Consider the following 14693-nt stretch of genomic DNA (forward strand, 5'->3'; position numbering starts at 1 on the left):
CCTAATGTCTTTCAAACACTGGCTGAGCTTCCTCTTTTCTTTTTAAAGTGCCACACTTTTGCCGTGTTCTTCACACATCTCCAACCAGCCCATGAGCATCTGTAATCCAGCCCTCGCTGCATAATGTGTTAAACCCCACACACAAATAACACCATGTACTGTTTTCATGAGGACCTGAGACTTTTTTTTTCCCTTCTTTGTCAGTCACAATCTGTTCCTATAAGCAGGGTCAAAGGACAGAGTTTCCTGAAACCCATTTCTGTGAAAAGCTTCAGGGGCAAAGTTCAGCGGGTTCTGCTTGGTGTGGAGGGTAAGGGGGAGGGAATGAAAGGGAGGATATTGTATCTCCATTTATGTGGCATTCGGGGTCAGAGTTCAGAGATGAAAGGTCACTCCGTGTCAGAGGTTGCAAGGTAAGATACCATCCAGATTGTTGAGGTAAGTCTGTTCTCCAGACTTGAGGCTGACATTAACGTCTGAGCACACGTGAAACTGAGCGGCACTCGTGGTGCAATCAGACAACAACAATAAACGGCAGCAACATCAACTTTTTATGAATAGCACTTTGGCGAGGACTTTGCTCAGACTTTTAACTGCTGCTGTACTCAAAATGCAAATTGCAGGTAACACCTATTGTGAACAACAGCCTTGTAAAAGAAAACTATCCAATTTACCTGACTGACATGTTGAGAGCCGCCTCTGTTTATACTACTGGCAAAGAACTGAATTACTGTTTAAACACCACAGTGGGGTTACAGCAGGTTAGAAGGCACAGTATCCAGCTGGCTGAATACAAGTGGCCAATAACACAGCGTGATGTGATAACACAGCAGTGGGAGGAGGAGGAGGAGGAGGAGGAGGAGCAACCCCCCCCCCCACTCACCCCTCCAACGCACACACACAAACCCTGTCTCTTGCTCCATCTCTCTCTCTCTCTCTCTCTCTCTCTCTCTCACACACACACACACACACACACACACACACACACACACACACACACACACACACACACACACAGAGACTACCCCCCATCCAGGATTTGAAAAGGGAAATAGAGACAGGGATGGCTGGAAGTAGGTTATGTTGTTGTGTTCTCATTCACCAGAACACTGATGTTCCCCAGGTCCTTAGAGACATTTTGTTCAAGGCCATGTTGAGATGACAGACTGCAGGCCAGTGGACCAGATAGCACAGATTAGCACAAGATGACACAAAGAAAGGGGGAAAAAAGTGATTTGGAAGCATATGGTGCGCAATCATTGGTTTAAATGTACACTGTTTACAGTAATGATGAGTGAGAAATATTTGAAAAGTTTCCACAACTTCTGTTTGGTAAACGGCACCCTGCTTCACAGTCAAGTGGCACACATTCACACCTGGGAGACACCTCAGTGTCGCATTCTCATTCAAGGGCACCTTAATGCCATTTATGTTGTTCATTTTCCCCACTTGGTCACTGTGAGGCAGACAGTAAATCTCCAGCACTGTGGCAGATATATTTGATGAAGCGGCCTAATGATTTGTTTAGGGATGCTCACAACAAGATTATTTGGGGCCCTTCTTACTTAATTCTTCATGCAAATGAAAGGCTGTTATTTAACCTGAGATAGATAGATAGATAGATAGATAGATAGATAGATAGATAGATAGATAGATAGATAGATAGATAGATAGATAGATAGATAGATAGATAGATAGATAGATAGATAGATAGATAGATAGATAGATAGATAGATAGATAGATAGATAGATAGATAGATAGATAGATAGATAGATAGATAGATAGATAGATAGATAGATAGATAGATTGATTTTAGTCTGCCCATGAATGTGGACTGTTCTTTCAAAAAGATCTGGCGATTAAGTTTTATGTTACTCATCTACAGGAAGAGCAATTTTTATTCCAAAAAAACTGAATCATGGATCATCCTTCACTACAGGAAATGCTACATTTAAGGAGTCTCAAATGCAGTGCCTTAAAGGGGAACTTCACCAATTTATTGTAGCACAAAGTAAGGAGAATTGTGTCAGATTGTAAAAGAAAAAAAGAATTTAAAACAGATTCATGGTTTTAGTTCTTATTTTGAGGCTGGTTCATGCATTTCCTAGAATTCTCTGTTTCCACCAGACCTCTCTGGCCACACGCAGGCATGAGCATCCAGGCTTTATGCTAAAAATGTTTCTAACTTTTTACAAACCTGATGATGTCATTAGGGACTGTAGAGCTTCACAGGACATTGCTCATTATATAAATGCAGTATTCCCGATAACAAGTAAGCTGGTTATAAACCATGTCCCACTTTAAGAACTGTTTTTTTCATTTTAAAAGCATTTTTTTGGAGATTATTTCACAAAATTGCTGAATGACAGTGTACTCCAGCTGCTAGCACATCTACAGCTGCATGTATTTTATTAGTCTGTTAGTAATAAGTAGCAGATATCTATTATACTCAGCACTAGAACAGTTAACTGAGGAAACTTAAAAAATAGGGTTGCTAGCTAATAACATACCACTCCACCCTGTAGTCCTAAAAGGGCTTTAATGAATTAACACAGAGACTCAAGTGGCCATCTGAGGAACTGCAGTTTTTGTACTTCCTTTTCTGCTCAGGTTGCTCCATGCATGAAAATATCAATACAAAAATAATAATTGCATTATTTTTAGACCGCTCATTCTTAAAAATGTACTAATTAATAATTTACATTTTATGTCCTCAGTGTGATACAAACCATAGGTTGCGTATATGATTCACTTTTTAAAAAATGAGTATTAAGATCATTTAAGATCATCATATATATATATATATATATATATATATATATATATATATATATATATATATATATAATTATGAAAAGCACTCTGTGCTTGGCAGAGGGAGTGTGTGGGCAGCAGCAGGGTGAAGGCTTGTTCCTTTAAGGGTGGTGTCAGCGGCAGGCGGAGGAGGAGGAGTGTAGCTGTCTCCGCTCACTTCTCCACAGCGAGGGGACTCCGAGAATAAACAATTTCCAGACTACGCGCTCCACACCTCAGCTCGCTCACAGTCACAAAGCTAATTCGTAGAATTTTTTTTTTTTAAACGAGATTTTTTTTAGAAATTATTTTGGACTTGATTTCCCACCCCCTGCGTCTGCCTCGCCATTTCTGCTTCCTGCCAAACGTGTCGCGACCGTTTTCATTGGATTTGCCTCCTCCTGTCGAATGATAACGATGCGCTCCTCCGGCTGACTGTGGGGTGGACGAACGCAGGTAGGGGATCTATACACGGACGCACTGTCATATGTGGACAATGTTGTTGCTGCTAGGGGGAGGAAAAATACACTGGTGCGCGTATGTCGGGCAATGGTTAGATCGTGTCTGTTGTGTGTGTGTGTGCGTGTGTGTGTGCGTGTGTGTGTGTGTGTGTGTGTGTGTCGGTCGGGGATTGGAAAAGCTGTTTGTGTGTCGCACGCAGGGACGCATAGGGATATATTGGTGAAAACGCTGCATAAAGAAGTGGAGAATAAACGTGGCTGTGTGCGCTGTGACACGCTTTTCATTTAACCCACAGTCGTTTAGTAACTGCGGCCAGTGCCCATATCCACTGGCTGCCTTCGGATCAGTGGCTCAAATTAGGCCCGCAATGGAGGTATTTCTGTATAAATGCTTCTCCTCATATACGGACCGACCGCCACTGAATCTCTTGAAAGCCTCCTGCTAATTTTGTAAGAGTATTTTAGGCTGTCAGGCTGCTTGACAACACGGACACTGAATGACTAATGACGCCCGTTGGTTTAATTTAATAACAGTGCGCACTGTGTGCTGGTTATTCCATAGGAGCTGTAATGTAACGTTAGTACAGTCAATGTAGTTCATCACGTCGGGTCAAAACAGTGTGCAGCTCCCCATCTTGTAGTTTTAGCACCACCAAAGGGAAACGCTTCACAGTTGCGCTGGTGTGTAGATTACAGTTGGCAAGTCTCAAAGGCTTTTAAATGAACCTTAAAGCGTAAAAGATTTCATAGGTGGGGTCACGTGTAATGCTTCCAAGGTGTTACAAGCGACCTGGAGTACTAGGTAATATTTGTTTGATTTGAATATTTATCGTGAAAGAGTTCTAATTTTGCCGTGCATGTGTCATTGCAGTAGCTCTCAGGGGAAAGCAGGGACAGTGACACTAACCCCTGAGCATGTACAGTAAACACGGTGTAGGCAAAGGTTGTTAAAAATGTTGCAAAACACTGTTGCTACAACAACTTTATAACACAGTCGGGATCAAGATAGCTCTTTAATGCACGTAAAAACAGCGGTGGAGCCAATGTATGTAGTTGATGAATCTCATTAATGCTCTTTTTATTTTTCCTTGTTATCTGAACCACCTCTGAAAAGCTCTGAAGCGACTCTCCACCCTCCCCGGGGTCTTCTGATAGATATTAGTGTAGTCTGCAGACTAAAACACCATCAGTTGAAGTTGGTCTGTTGCAGCCTGTCACATCAGGTGCCATCATGTCAGATATGTTTTGATAGCTCTCAAAGGCTTAGATGTATTCTCAGCGAGAGTTTTTGAGTGGCCTTTACGTAGGTGTTCCTTTTTCAGAAATATCTTATTGCTTCATTGGACTTTGGATCAGTGTGGAGGCAAAAGGTCAGGGGCTGAGGTTTTCTGTGAGTTACAGGCACGAGGGCAGAGTCCATCTTCAGTTCAGCCTCTAAAATAACCTGTTTGGATGTCGGGATATGAGGCTTTTTAAAAAAGGTTCAGTTAATATTCTGCCTTCCACAGAACTACTTAGGCTTACAATCTAAAGTAATGTGGAGGAAAGTCTAACTTTTTTAAAAGCCTTCTAAATGCTGCCCGTGTCTGGGGGTCTGCCTCTTAGCCTCTCTTTTGTTGAACATTTAAGCTGCTTAATTATTTGACCTGAACTTACACAAGATGTTCAAGGTAGTTCAGCTTGTCCTCTGTTGCCATAGATAACTAAAACCTCCACGTTTATAGCCCAACTTTTTAAGGTGCACTTTATGAGTGTTTGAGTGGGCTGGCCTGTGTGCTGTAATTCAAAGGCTCCTCTGTGTTGGATGGAGCTTGATTTGACTCTGCCATCTGCTATTGTCCCGGGAGCTGCTGTTGAGTGATGTGCAGTAGCCTGCAACAGAACCAGAGGACATTCAAATGGCCAAATGCAAATGATGCCCAGGCTACTCAACAGTCACAAGACTGGACTCTGAACTCTCTCCTCTCCTGTCCATGGGCTGCCTTTCATTACAGCAGAATCTTATCTGCCATCAAAACACTGCCGCCGCTGCTGCTGCTGCTGCTGTATGAAAGTGGCATGTTTTGACGTGTGTGTGCGATTGTGCTCATGCAGGTGCATTCTGCACATCTCTTTTGCAGATCATGAAAAACACAAAGTAATTTCAGAATCACCGTGCTTGTTGCTACTTTGTGACTTTGAATTGTGTAAAAGAGAAAATAATGTAATAAAATGTATTTTTTTTACAGGATGACTCCACAGAGTCCTGGGAGTACTTGCCCAGGCACTCACCTCCACTAACAGCTTCTGTAACTACTACAACCGTGCCAGCTCAAACCCTCACTGTTTGTAAATCTGTCATATACAATAGCATGAGCACAAGGCAGACAAAAATTGAGAGTGGCATCCTGCTTTTTGATTGCTAAGATACTCAGCAACACACACAAAAAAAAGAAACCTAATGTGCAATCTACCAGAACAAGTGTCATGCATTTACTGCAGAGATTTTGATTTATTATAGACCTGGGAGATGCCCAGCACTTGTGTTGTTGGCCACTGAACATTGTTCAAGGGCACTTTGACAGTAGATGCGAGGAGTAGAAGTGCATTTCTCATCCACTTACAGGCCCGCACCCTGTCGGCCCACTGAGAATTCAGAACCAGACACCTTTGGGCCACAAACTCATTTCTCTAATTGTTTGGTCTCTATAATGTCAGTGTTCCATTTATTGTTTGTTTATTCAGCAGACACTCTTCTAATAACAGCAGTCAGAAGTGCTGCTGTTACAGGGAAAAGATTTACACCAATTGACAATTATGCTGTAAATTTCACAGTCAGAATGAAACATTTATCTCAGATTAACAAGACAGAAGTCAGTGTTGCACTCAATCAATGAGCTGAAATGATCACTTTTCTCTGATTTATTATTAAATGGTGATGGTCTTCCCTGTCTCCTGTTACATACAGATACTTAACCATTGTCAGCGTTACAAATAACAATGTGGTTAATGCTCCATATTAGTCTATTTATTTTGTTTTTGCTTTAATATATTTCCCATTTTTTTCAGAGAAACACAGAAACTTTACCCTTACGCCAAACCTCCCCAATCCCCACACAATCTATAATCCATAATGACATTTTTCCTTCTCCTCTTTCTCTTTTCCTCATCTGTCTTGTTATGTGATTATTTTAATGTGTAATTTATATTCTAAGTAACTACAACCTAATGAAGGGAATCTTATCTGCTGATATCGTTCAACCAGGCCAATATCAGCCAATACCTACATTCAGCTGCTCTGTCGATGCATCCCCAGCACCTCTTGTCTCTCTGTGGTTTTGATATGAGCACACAGACTAAACTGTGGTTTCTTCATATCACTGTAGTGCCACATTGAATAAAACTGGAAAATGTCTTGAATTGACTACAGTGAGCACTAGGCTAAAATGTCAGGGCTGGAGTAATGAAAGCATACATATAAGCTAATATACTGATGAAGCCAACAGTACTAATTTAATGCAGCCGTTAAAATTACTACTGGAACACGAAATTAGGCAAGCAGATACATAAAGAGGCATGTGTACCCTTTACCGATCAGTTTATTTTCAGTACATTTTCTCAGAATATTCTGCCCCCTAGAATACCTACGCAATCAGAAAACGACATGTGGAAGTAGAGACATTGCTGTTGCTTTCTGAAATGAGATCATTGTGGGGGCAGTCTTAGTGTCTTTCCGCTGTGTGCTTCTTAGAAGATTTCAGCTCTCAGTGATAGCAAGCAGTACCGTCTCATTCAGAGACAACACTCCTGCTTCTGTTGGTGCTTCTATCATGAACAGAAGGCAACCAAAGTCAATGGGACTCATTCTGATGACAAAGCAGTAACTGCTAAATGCTGCTTTACAGCCACGGCTCCTGGACACAGGCTGGAATGACGAAATGTGAGGAAGGGAGATGGATTCCTTCTCTGCAACCCCTGAAAGCTATACTAGCCAGAGCTCATCTGTTGAATGACTCCCTCACACGTGTGCACACGCGCGCGCACGCACACACACACACACACACACACACACTCTTCCACCTCTTCCTCTTTTGCCGTCGCCTTCACCTACAAACCCTCCACCCCTCTGCCTTCACACTTCACCTTGGCCTTGGCTGCAATGACAGGCCCTTCAATTATCTCCCCCGATTGATCGTTGCTGATTGCAGTTGCCGTGAATTATTTAGACTTTGCTGAAATTACTTGCTAAAATGGGGATGGGTGGCTGAAAGAGCAAGATACCACAGGTCAAATAAATTACCCACGTGAAGCATCAGCCCCTTTCAAAAACAACAGCTGCGGAGGCCTAGTGCAGATCGGTGAAGCAGGGTAGGGAAGCAGCATCAAGCTAGCATGTAATGTGGTAACCTCAAGTCTCCACTGTTCCTCTCCTCTGATATGTTAAGTAAAGTCTGAGGAGATGTAGCGTGGAGCAGCCGACCTCTTGGGTGATGTGAGAGGAGCTGACTCTTTTCCTGGCCGGGCTGGTGTGGTCACAGCGGCAGAGTGGAGTGGAACTGACCCCCCCCCCCCCTCTCTCTCTCTCCCTCCATCTCTGCCGCTCTCTGCTTCTCTTGCACCTATAGCAGAGCTGCTGCCCTGGGGGCTGTAGAGGTGCAGTAGGGAAGTTTCTCTATAGTTGTGGTGAGCGTGCAGCCAGGATGCTGCAGTCAGATGAGGGGGAAAATGCTTTGCCACAACTAGACCAGTGTCACTGACGTGACAGAGTGGGCAGGCTGCAAGGGGAATGAGGACAGATACTCATAGATGGAAGGCATGCCCAGCCTGTGTGTGTGCATGTGATGAGAATGTTTGCCTTGTTGTCCTGCCGAGGAATAAACAGGATAATGCCAGTAGATACTTGTCTGCATGGTTGTAGCCTTTGTTGGAATTGTTTAGCTGCAACAGTCAAAGGATGGATGTAATTAAGTCTGTGCTAATCCCGAGCATCATAGCAAACGTGGATTCACTTGAGCGCGTGTCATGCCTCAAACAAAACAGCATCTGACAGGCATCAGACAAGGCTACTTCACCTAGTGTACTAAATGCTATTTATGCGACCTCCAAATATATTACAGTGAAGGCCCCTGGGGTGGTCTAAGAAACCTGAGGGTTGAGGGCTAGAACAATGGGTCACAGAGTCCAGTGACTGAGGTCAACTGTTCTTCAACCATGCCTTATTTTAAGCAGGTTATGTGGCAGGAGAACAGGGGAGAAGCTGGGGCTAAGTGAAAATGCCACTCATTCCTGAAGAGTCCCTGGCCTCGTCAAGGTTAGTGCCTTGTCTTTGTAAGTTGAGGGATTGATGCATGAGCCTGTCTGGCGCTGAATTCAAAGTCCAAGGCTGTCACAAGCAGCAACCCACCCTCCCGCCCACCCTCTCTCTTGCAGGCTATCACAGGGCCCTGTCCTTCCTAACTTCTTAGCAGCCTGTCCTTTTGGGAACCTTGAGCAGCCCAGGCAAGGACACAGCGTCTGGTGCAGTAAGCCTGTGCAGAGGGGGAGGCTTTACGTAACGTTCTGCTTTAAACATGGGTGTATGACTTCCCTGACACGGAGCAGTGCGGTGCAGAGCTGCACAGCTCACGGCACACGTCCCCCTGGCACCCCTGGATTGGGGGTGGGGGTGGGGGGGGGGAGATCCCTGCAACTTAATTATATCTTTCTCTTTTAAAAGCTTTCGTTTGAAATTAAATTTTCCCAGGCAATTAACTAAAGAGGAGTTTTCAGAATTTATGAATGAATGATGGATATATTGCAGAGCACAGCAGGGAGGGAAGGTAAGGGTTGGGTGGGTGGTGAAGGAAGAGAGGGAGCAGTGCACACATATATACTATATGCTCTGAGGTTGTGTTTCAAGATTAGTTGGGGGCCATTATTAAACTTTTGTTGTACCTGAGAGCAGCCACCACCTCTCCTGTAAGGCATTTTCAGTGTCACCCGGTGAACATTTGCACACTTCCACATTGCTCGGTCTCTGCACGATTAACACGCAGCACCTGGGGTTTCCCTGCTTCCTCATTCACTCAGACCCACATCTTACAGAAGATGGCTTTAACTAGCTGAATAATGTTACGCACTGCACACCCCAAATCCTCATTTGGCTTGAACTGTAATTGTGTAATTTTTGGCTTCTAGTGATGAGCTGAATTGTTGCTGAGCAACAAGAGACCTATGCGGGTGGCCATGGAGAGTCGAGCTGTGCAAGTTCAGATAGATCTGCAGCACATTATCCATCTTTTTTCTTTTATAGAGGAATGTCACAAAACTTCCCCTGAAATATTCAGTGTCTTGCATGTAATTCCAAGGTAGATATTTGTCATTCATCCAAGATAATATTCCATTAGAGCTGCATGAAAAGCAGCCTTCTAATGGCTCGGACATTACAGATTCCCTTTGGTCCTTTTAAAATTGTCAATGAAGAGAAAGATTCATTGCACTTTTCTATAAATATCTTTAAATAGAACGTGGCTAAATAGGTGGCACACACCTAAATGAGAAATGAATGCATGCCAATGCCACAAAGCAAGGGCTGAGGACATTTGGCATAACCCCAGACTACCTCTTTCACTCAAAGATGCCTCTTGAATTTCTGAAACATGCTGTCCTTTTGTGAACCTCCAGCCCACTTGTAAATCCATTAGTGAGGTGACGTTATTCACTATAGTCCTCACTACAGCTGGGTAAACAGACCGAAAGACTGTGATTCAGTAGTGCAGCTTTCTCATAACTGTGTTAGAAGGCTCCCAGTAGTAGAGAGGCCATTTGAGAGGAGATGGAAAGCGCTGGGCTGATGACTTGAGGCAGCCATATGACCTATTACTTAGGGAAAATGGACTGGTGACCAGAAGATTGCTGGCTCATACACTGCTCATCCTCTGCCCTTGAGCAAAGGTAATTAACCTGGATTCCTCCAGTAAATATCCAGCAGTAGAAATGGAGAGAGATGTGCAAGAGTGATAATCGTGTAAGTGACTTTGAATAAAAGTGTCCACTAAGCAGGAAGATTAATACAGCTAATAGAATCATAACTTGTGTTTTCAAGTTGTCAAGGACCCAGGACTGCTGAACATGTAGTCATTCCTCCTCCCTCCTCTCCTCTCTATTTGTGCACTCTTCCATAACACGCACGCACATTCACAGACTTCTCTCTTTTCCTTTGGCATTAGGGCTAGAACATGACCTTGACCTGATTGCTGAGGAGGCTCTTTAAGTAACGCTCCAGAAGGAGATCCAATCATGTGACACCCTTCACCCAGCCTCACCCCCTATCCTCTCTCCCAACCTTGTATGTCTACGAGGTTGAGGGGGCGGAGACGCTCGCTACAGGCATGTGTGTCGCTGCAGGGGCCGTCATTCAATTTGGTAATCACTCCAAGGTCAAACGGGGTCGAGGTTGTGTCAGAACTAGCAGTGCAGCTCCAGCAATCCTTTCCCTTTATCTGAATTTGAGAATGGCTGGCCACAAGTTTCCACTCTGTCTGACTGTGCTGACGAACTGAGCAGGTTTAGTCATCTACTCGATTCTCAATCACTGATACCAGCATATGTCAGGGAAAGGTCGTTTCATGTCCAGAGTGATTCATGTCCAGAGTGAGCTGGCTGCTAGGATGTGTGTTATTGCAGTTGCCTTCACTCACTCCCCACAGCTGCCCCGCTGTTTAAACCACGCTGGCTCACTGTCTCGCTTTAGAGCATGCTCCTGTGTCTGCTTCAGAGTATTTTTACGCTAGATATGTTAACATATCTGCCCCCTGGATATGTTTACCATATGGCTGCGTAAATAAGGATCCCCACCCACTTTGTTAGAGCTGTTTTAATAAGCCGGAGCCAAACGACAGCGTTTTCTTTTTCAGAGTTTTGTCTTCATACTGTGGTCGGACAGTCAGTGAGAGCTGCTGCTTCTCAGCTTCCTTCAGATTAATTGGGACCTAGTGTAATGCAGAATTTCAATGTTGTGTGTGTGATGACAGAAAATAAGACTTTTTTTTAAATTCATACTTAGATTTCAGGCTGGTTTTGTATCAGGAGCAGCTTGGTTCTTTCAGAGATAATGACTGAATAATATTTAAGATGTTTCCTTTGCTTCTTTTTCTTGAGTTATTTTCTAATCATCATATCAATGCAAACCAGTCTAAATCATAAAAACAGCATCAAAATGCAAAAATGAATCAGTGCAGCACCTGTCTATTTTAAGAAGCTTAATATGATGATGTGTTTACCTGTCTACCCAGGATATGAGTATGAAAACTGTTTCTGTGGCACATGGGATCTGTGACAGCTATATGAAAAGGACTAATTTTCCTCTTGTTTTCAGGAACATACTCTCCTTTCTTCTTCTTCTCTATGGAGATAATTCTCATATGTTTGTGCCTCTCATCTTGCTCATTATTAGAAAGCAGACTGTGGCATACCATATTTTAACTGATCCTGTACATTAGGGAGCGAGGTGTTATACAAGATTGTGTTCATTAGCTGCTTAGCTCAGGCTTCACGCTGCTCTGATTGCTCTGTTTTTTCCTACTCTTGGCTCTATTTGATGTCACAGGGAGGGCGGAATCCCTGTTTACGGTTTGCAAGTGGCAGCCAATCAGAAGAAAGTTAACTAAAGCATGCCTGATGTTAAAGGAAGAGGAGCTAAAGTGGCTGCCCCGAGACCACAAAATCAGGATTATTTCAAACTGTGAATCATGCAAAGCTGGTCTGGTAAAGTCCACAAATACAATTATGGATTTGGAAATTAGCCTAGTAGGTCCTGTGTCAGTGCACCAGATGATGTCCCTTATTGTATTGTTGCCCCGCTGACTAATATCAGCTAATAAGAAGCACTGATATTCATCTGTTGGGTCAGTTTTGGTCAGCAATTTTAATTTCTTTTTTTTTGTGGTACCAAAAGGAAGACAAAAGGAAGCAAACAAAAACATAATAATTAATAAAAAAAAATATTGATTTTGGTATTCATATTGGCTGTTGGCCAAATTGTTACTTTAGACATCAATATTCATCTCAGAATGTCACAATCTGTGTCCTTTGTATTTTATGATGCTTGATGATTAATTAATTTCCCTTTTTTTTATTTTGACAAAAACTAAAATTTGAAATCAGCATTTGTTTGTATTTTTTAATCACAGGCCTCTGGTGGTCCTCCCCTGCGGTCCCAAACGCTCACAAGCTTCCTTGATTACGTGCGGGGAGTCGTCTTCTTAGACATAACTTAAATTAAGGTGATCACCTGCCAGGATGTGACATTTTGAAATCAGACATCAGTCGCCACCTGCCTCAATGCACTTTTAGCTCATGCACACACACAAGATAAACTTGTAGCTTGTATAATTTGGTTGATTATTTTCAGCTTCAGTCAGTCGGTGCTCCTCATGTGTAACTGTGTTATATAGAAGCAAACAAGTATCACTAACTTATGTGCCATTTTAAATTGAGGGTTTGGATTGTAAAAGCAACAGTGGTTTTTCTCACACACACACACACACACACCTAGTGTTATCACAGAGGAGCTGTGTTCTTGTGTAACTTTGTTTACACGTCTAGGGCCAGTGTTGGCACAGGAGCCAGACGAATGTGGTTTATCCCAGGCCTCTTTCTGTCTAAGCCACCTTCCACCTTCCATTCAGCCCTGACCTTACGAAGAGGCAGGGCTTGACCTACATCCACCCACTTAACTAGAACCTCCACCAACCCCTGCTGAATAAAGAGACCTGACACCCTATTCTACTTTTTTCCCAACAGCCATTTGCTCTCTGGTCATATTTGGTGCACTTAGAGGGACACAGAACAGCTCTGCTGTTTTTGCAGCATGTCTGGCAGCATGGGAAAGTGGAGCAGCGTTCTTCATGGCTTGTCTCTGAGGCACCAACATGTCTGTGTGCACTAGGTCACCATTAGCACGCAGGGGCTTAGCACCAAGCTGGTGAGAGTTTAGTGGCAGGTCAACCCTCCTCTGGTTTTAAAAAGTGTTAAACTGTGGCTGATGCAAATGAGTACACACGAAACACGTGTCGTCACCAGCATCTGGCGGGGCTAATATTTTAGTACGGGCACACTGTGGCACTGGGGTGCTAGCATAAGGCATGCTAATGTCAGGAGAGCTATTTGACACTCCATTTGTATGAGATTTGTGTAACCAAATGCTCTGCAAGTCACCCTGTGATTTTAAAAGGGCCAATGTGTAAAATGCACAGTAACAAGTGGCTTTCTGCAGCAATAAAAAAAAGAAGGGGAACATTATCATTCAAGCTGAATTGTTCAGGAAGTCACTTATAAGGTAAAAGGTTTTTAAAGGTAATTGTCAGTTTCTCTCCTACAAATACAGGTGTTGAGGAGAGGCAAAACTAAAGGTTGCTAAGCTACAGCGAGGCTCCAGTGAGTGATGAATGGTGATTTTTTTTTTGGCAGGGACATTAATATTTAAATTAGCAGCCGAACGTGTGCTTTGAATAGGTGTTTCACAATGGCTTCAAGCAGGAATCCTACAGTGAAATGTACCAGAGCAAACTTTTCTCAATGAATGAAACTCTCAGCTGCTGTCAGAAGTACATCAGAGAGAAAGTCATGATATAATGAGGGATCACAAAAGTGATGCATGAGTGAGTGCAGCTTAATGAGGGTTGCATGAGAGCAACATGCATGATCTTAGATAGATGATGAGCTGCACTAACCATTGCAGAGACATTCAGAGAGGACTAGTGTCATGCTACCAGGCATTAGGGCAGCTCCTGGTCCCCCCCTCTACCCCCCAAAAAACCCAAAGCCAAGAGGGGTTTATTATTTTTCAGGCTGAGTGACATGTCATCCTTTCATGGGCATCAAATGACTGCAGAGTGGTGTGTGTACATCTGTGTTTAAATAAGGCAAAGGGTCCTATTTAGTATTCTGAGTAAGACATGTGTTAATGGCCACCTGGAAGAGGAGATGTAGAACTGGGGAGGTAGAATGGTAAAGGCCTGTAGATGTGTTTAACCTCAGGAGCAGTTGTTGTTTCAAGGCGTGGGAGGGTTTTTGCCAAACATGCAGCAGGCCAGCTGATAAGGGTCGGCCGTATTCCAAAGGCCACCAGAATGTGGGGAATGATCAGAGAGAAGTCTGAGCCTGTCCTTTTAACGTCACTTATTCCTTTGTTTCCCTCTCTCTCTCTCTCTCTCTCTCTCTCTCTCACCCTCACCCTTTTACTGTCTCCCTCGATCATGCTCTGCAGAACTCCTTGCACGATCTTAGGGAGGGGAGAGAAAAGAAAAAAAGAAGAAAAGTGGGTCAGGGCGACCTATTTTTTTTTTTTTTTTTTTTCCCACAGTTCACGAAGGCAGAGGGTGGTGGTGTTATCGTCAGTTAGACGAGGAGCAGGGCCTGATGGGGAGGCAGGGCCTTGTCGCGAGACGCAGCCACTCAGAACTGGGTCAGCAGCAGAG

At 43.5% G+C, this 14693-nt stretch overlaps 1 protein-coding gene across 2 annotated transcripts in view; it reads left to right on the forward strand.

Annotated features, from left to right (window-relative positions):
* Positions 1-3020: 3020 nt before the first annotated feature.
* nrip1b (nuclear receptor interacting protein 1b) overlaps positions 3021-14693 on the forward strand; it is a 39980-nt gene continuing 28307 nt past the window's right edge. For both annotated transcript variants that reach the window (XM_030745821.1, XM_030745822.1), the window contains exon 1: positions 3021-3250. The gene's annotated coding sequence lies outside the window, so the exon portion shown is untranslated. The remainder of the gene's footprint in view (positions 3251-14693) is intronic.

This window comes from Archocentrus centrarchus, chromosome 14 (assembly GCF_007364275.1).
Source record: "Archocentrus centrarchus isolate MPI-CPG fArcCen1 chromosome 14, fArcCen1, whole genome shotgun sequence".
NCBI classification, from domain to species: Eukaryota; Metazoa; Chordata; class Actinopteri; order Cichliformes; family Cichlidae; genus Archocentrus; species Archocentrus centrarchus.